A 6,000-nucleotide genomic window follows, 5' to 3' on the forward strand; every position below is an offset into this window, starting at 1 on the left:
CACGCGCTCCTGGCAACCCGGACATGCTGCGATTGAACACTACAGATGTTGAGCAGGTGGCGATACATTATCTGACACCCAGCAATCGTCATGAATTTACACAGGGCAGGGCTCTGTCTATGTAAACAAGGCAGAGCCATGTCCTGTCAGTGGGGAAGTAATAGATATCCTTTCCCTGCAAAGCAGAGAACAAAATCCATCACTTCCAGTAGTAAAAGTACAACACAGTACATAAAAACACTGGCTAGGTAGACATTTAACCCTTTGATTGCCCTACATACTAACCCCTTCCCAGCCAGTGTAATTAGAACAGTAACAGTGTATATTTTTAGCACTGATCACTGTGTTAGTGTCACTGGTGCCTAAAAAGTGTCAGTTAGTGCCAGAATGTCTGCTGCAATATTGCAGTGCCACTATAAGGCTGCATTCACACCTGAGCGTAGCGTTTTCTAGCAGAAAATTGCGTGAATTTACTGCGATTGTGCGCAGTTTTTTACCGCGATTTTGTGCAGGGCAAAAGGTCACCAATGCCAAAAGAAGAAAAATGCCCAAATCTGCTCAATTCGAGGGACAAAAAAGGGTCCAGAACTTGTTTGAGCTTCAGGCGGCATGGAGTGGAGATGTGAACCATCTCCGTTGAAAATAATAGATTTTTTTTCCCCTCCGGCGTTTTGTAGCTTCAGGCTTCAAGCTACAAAACGCTCAGGTGTGAATGGGGTCTAAGTCATTTGTCTCCGTCAATAATAGTAAAAAAAAAAAGTAATAAAAATGACAGAATATATATATATATATATATATATATATATATATATATATATATATATATATATATATATATATATATATATCTCATAGTTTGGTTTGCGCAAAGGTTATAGCGTCTACAATCAATATACTCTTATTGGGATTTTTTCACCAAAAATATGTAGCAAAATACATATTGGTGTAAATTGATGAAGAAATTTGATTTTTTTTTACATTTTTTTAATTGAATATGTTTTATAGCAGAAAGTTTTTTTTAATTATTAGTTCTTTTTTGTTTATAGTGCAAAAAATAAAAAACAAACAAACACAGAGGTGATCAAATACCACCAAAAGAAAGCTTTTGGCAAAAAAGGACATCAATATTATTTGACTATTATTACGGCTTCCTGTAATAGAGACCGGTCACTGCCGCCCTCTCTCCTTGTGTTGGGTGACTGGTCTTGTCCCTGCCCCCCAGTGTAGTTTTCTGCAGGCAGCCTATAGTGGGTGGGGTCTTCTGAGCCCCTCCCACAGCTCTGCTGTCCGCATAGGTCAATATAGAGAATGGATGTAATTTCTACTTTTACTTGTCAAAGTAACGCAGTGCTGTAGTGCAAAAAATAAAAAATAAAAAAATGGCCTGGTCATAAAGGGGGGAAGTGGGGGCAAATATTCCAGAGGTGAAGTGGTTAAAAGGTATTTAGTAAAAAATATATATACATATTATAAAGAAGGTAAAGGGCGGAGCAAAGGAAGTTGCATTTCTAGCTGACGCTTGAACGCTAACACTAAATAAAAGGCTTCAATCCCAGACATGAACTCTGAAGAGGATCCCCATTTCTAGGGAAATCAGGGTCTATGGGTGACCCCATTCTTGTGTCACCACATCAGGGTCACAGAAAATGAGTTGCAGTGATGAAAGCTTCCCATCTCAGGTATAGACATCTCTTGCCTGCAGGACTGTAAGGCATGATGTCATGCAGCAGTAGTACTTAGCATGCAATGTATAATATAGCATTCTATACATACAATAGTCTATGCAGCGATTCTCCCGGTGCACATCACATCGTTGGTGCAGCAGTGTGCAGGCGTCCCACGTCCAGCCTCCTCCGTGTCCCCCACATACAGATCCCCGCCGCTACTCCCTCCAATCTCAGCGGCCATCAACTTCCCCGAGTCTTGGCAACCAAGCCGCCCATTGCATCCTGGGATTGTAGTCCGACAGAGCCACTCAAGCACGGCCGTAGGCGGGATGCGGACTACATTTCCCAGCAGCCTCCCTGTTACAGCGCCAGCACTATCAGCTGACACAACCGTAATTTGTGTCCCCGGTCTCATGAATACACTTCAATGGAGGTCGCCATTTTGATGAAGCCTGAGACTTATTGATGAGAAGGGGAGAAGTCTGAAAAAATGTCTCCGGTAGTGGGGACAAATCTTGCAACGGTCTCTTTAATAAAACCATCGGAGAGAAATGATGAAAGGTGTAATCTGTGACAGTATTAAATATGACAGAATATATACAATACTGCTTATATGATTAGGAACAGTGTGCAGTGCGTTCATATACTGTACTGTGTAGGTGTATGCAGCCAGGATGTGCACTCCAGGAATCCCATTACAGCTTGTCCCCATAGTAACATATCCAATGATGTCAGAGGAGCAGTGCACGTCTCTGTTCCCTCCTCACTGTTTAAAGATATACAACTACCGTAAATTACTTCTAGTTTGCCAAACCACTCAGATCAATCATAAATTATATACCGTTTTCACCCCTTTTCCACCATTTGTTACATCTCAGCATTGCTGGTCTCCTGCAACCTCTTTGCATCCACTTCCCATCTACACGCACTCCTGGGATGGCTGCCTGGTATTTTTCATGGCCAGTTTGTTGATGGTGACAAGTGCCTAAAATATGTGATATATCCACTTGTAGTCTCCATCAGAAGTCCATGCTATATTGACAAATATACTAGATGTAGATTGTTTTAAAATGTAAATGTTTTCAGCAATACAACAAGCACAAAGCTAGAACAGCAACAAAACATTTATGGATGACAGGAAGGGTAAATCGTATTATTATTATTATACACGATTTATATAGCACCAACAGTTTACGCAGCACTTTACAATGTAGTGGGGGGACAAGACAATTACAGTACAGTTCAATACAAAAGGTACAGGAGGGCCCGCTCATAGAGATTACATTATAAAGGGAGGGGGTGGTGGTACAAAAGGTAATAGCTGCAGAGAATGACTTCATGTGGGGGTGGCTTCAATCTTAAAGCTTTACTTAACCCACAACAGTAAAATCAGTCTGTATATGCAGTAAAGCATGCTGGTTATATTCACTGTGGAACCTAAAGGATTAATCCTCAGCAATGTGTGTGTTAATTAAAAAAAAAAAAAAAAAAAAAAAAAAAAAAAAGCCTGTTTCATCCTGTCTTCTCTGGTCCTCCCCTTCTTCCACTGTCTCCAATCCCACTTCTGACAAGACAGAGCCTTTGCACTCTGCACATGCTCAGTTTGGTGTGTATCGCTAGAGAGTATTTTTTTTTTTTTGTTTCCTTGGGAGAGTGCATGTAATCAGCACAGGGCCAATCAGCACTGTCCAGACAGTAGGGTCAGGGGTTCTGCAGCCACATAGGCCAGTCAGGGGAGAATGGAAGAAGAAGAAAAAAAAAAAAAAAAACCCTCTGTCCTACAGGCTTTAACCAGACACTGATAGAGGTCACAAGACTGCTATATACTGCTGATGAGAAAAAGTATTTAACAGTTTATATTTTCTAAAATAATTGCATTTCTGTGTACTGTGGGAGACCAGATATAGTGAATGCAGGGTCCTGGGTTTAGTAACACTAACTCCAGGATCACCAAATATTGTCTAAATACATTCATCATGTGTATTCTTTCTTGAATCTTGGTGAGCTTTGTGTATTTCTTCCAGATCTGTTCAGTAATCCAATAAAGAGACTATGGGGGTTATTTACTAAAGGCAAATGCACTTTGCACTTGCTGTAGATCCGAAGGGGACATGCATGGAAAATAAAAAACAGCATTTTCGCTTGCACATGGATAATATAATCAGCAGAGCTTCCCCTCATTTCAGATCTACCCCTCAGATTTACAGCGACTGTACTTTCAGTGCAATTTCAAGTGCACTTTGCACTTGTAGTGCAAAGTGGATTTGCCTTTCGTAAATAACCCCCAGTGTCTCTGTGCAGGAGCTCCCCATAATCAAGGCTGTCACTCTTGCCCTCTCTCCTCGTGCAGGGGGGACTGGCCTTGTCCCCAACCCCCTCGTGTAGTATTCTGTAGGCAGCCTGCAGTGGGAGGGGTCTTCTGGGCCCCTTCTATAGCTCTGCTATCGATATTGGTTAATATGCAGCACAGCGATTAGTTAAATTCTACCTTTACAAGTTAATAGCAGGGTTTGCAAAGATATCTGATGCACACAAAGTGGATTTATATCATTTGTGGCTATGGAGATACATATTATCAATGAGTTTTTGTGGCTGGAGTTCAGCTTTATGTTTAAAATGTAGAATGGAAACTTTATTGTAAAGCCCATCAAATTTCAAAACCTGAGGACAAATATTCCAAACGAAGGCCTTGTTCACACAGGAGGATCAGTGTGAACATTGGGATGCACAGCTTATGCACCCAGCCCCATTGATGTCAGTTGGGACCCAGCAGCTGCACAGCCACGGCACCCACCCTTACTTTCATGAGGGTGCGCAACCCCAAACGTAAGCCGTGTGAGTGCAGGGACACACAGACGTCAGATTGGGAGCCGCAGCTGTCTGTATATTTACTGCATCCCAATGGGCATCATTAGGACTGCCTGCACATAACACCTGTGCACCCCATGCAGGTAATCATAACCTTTGCACAGGGTTTGCATTGATATGCCTGTGTGAACAAGGCCTAGGGATGGTCCCTGCAAATCAGGACATTTGGAAGTAGCACTGGGCTCGGGCGTGTGCGGATCGTCACTGCACACCGGCAGTCATAGGCAGTGAGGCATTTCCTGACCAGCAGCTGCGCATACACACGTTGCCTATGATTGGCGGTGTGCAGTGGTGGCTTTGATCCAAACACACCCAAGCCCATTCTCATTTGGAAGCAAGGGCTTCAGTGACACTACTCACACCTTGGCTTAACCTATGTATGTGTAAGCTCTGGTTCAGGGATATGCAATTAGCGGACCTCCAGCTGTTGCAAAACTACAAGTCCCATCATGCCTCTGAGTGTCATGCTTGTAGCTGTCAGTCTTGCTATGCCTCATGGGACTGGTAGTTCTGCAATAGCTGGAGGTCCGCTAATTGCAATACACTGCTCTAGTTAGATTGCCAATTGGTGCCAACACTCTCCCTGCTCCTCCCATGTGGCAGCAGTGGGTCAATCACCAAGCATCAGCGACATGGTGTGAGTGCCCGATAACAAGCACTCCAGTCTGTTCAGCCAACGGGGATCCAACAAGGACCAGTTCACACCACATGCAGTCTAGTGCATTTTTTTTCTGCATCAAAAACACATGGAAAGTAGGTTATATGGTTTCCAAAGGCATAGTTCACACCAGTGCAGTCAGTTCTGGAGCTTTTCAGTTCAAGAAAAAAAATAAAACATGCTGCATAATATTTCCTGCATTGGAACACAGTAAAACACATCACAAATGTACCCTAGTACAGAAGTAAAAAAAAAAAAAAAAAAAAAAAAAAAAGCACCTGAAATGCATCCGGAATGCATTAAAAACGAGCATGCAGAAACAGATCTGGAGTGTGTTTTGTGGTGTGAACTGGCCCTTAAACACAAGCCAAAAGTGCATTGTACATTCATTTTATTTGCATTGGGAGCAGCTTTTCCTGTACCTAGTTATAAATCATAGCTATATAACCTCCAAACTGGGAGGAATGCAATAAACTACAATTTAAAAGGGGACAGACTAAGGCCAGCCATACATGGTGCAAATTGCTTTCCTGCAACCACGGGTTGCAATGAAATCCCCCCCATTGTCTGCTACCAGCAAGGGGGGGGGTCCACAGTCCCCGCCAGGAGAAGACCGTGACTATGGCTATCGGTTATACCAATACACTCGGAAAAGAATCCTCTACGCTGGCTGTACCCAGGATCGATCATCTTGGTACATTCAGCCTGCTCGCTAATAGTTCGAATCTCTGCCGGTTCCTGCTGAACCCAGAGGCGTACTAAGTAGGTGGCCGGGGGTGCGGGCAGCCCCGGGTACTACACACTGGG

The 6,000-nt window shown here is 43.1% G+C and overlaps 1 protein-coding gene across 1 annotated transcript in view; it reads right to left on the reverse strand.

The window, feature by feature from the left end:
• The window catches only part of ELMOD3 (ELMO domain containing 3), a 50,488-nt gene extending 48,540 nt beyond the window's left edge, over positions 1-1,948 (reverse strand). The window contains exon 1 of the mRNA XM_077469688.1: positions 1,774-1,948. The gene's annotated coding sequence lies outside the window, so the exon portion shown is untranslated. The remainder of the gene's footprint in view (positions 1-1,773) is intronic.
• Between the last annotated feature and the right edge of the window lie 4,052 nt (positions 1,949-6,000).

The sequence above is a fragment of the Lithobates pipiens genome, unplaced genomic scaffold (genome assembly GCF_037356315.1).
Source record: "Lithobates pipiens isolate NorthernLeopardFrog02 unplaced genomic scaffold, aLitPip1_a1.2 Scaffold_8, whole genome shotgun sequence".
In the NCBI taxonomy this organism is placed as follows: domain Eukaryota; kingdom Metazoa; phylum Chordata; class Amphibia; order Anura; family Ranidae; genus Lithobates; species Lithobates pipiens.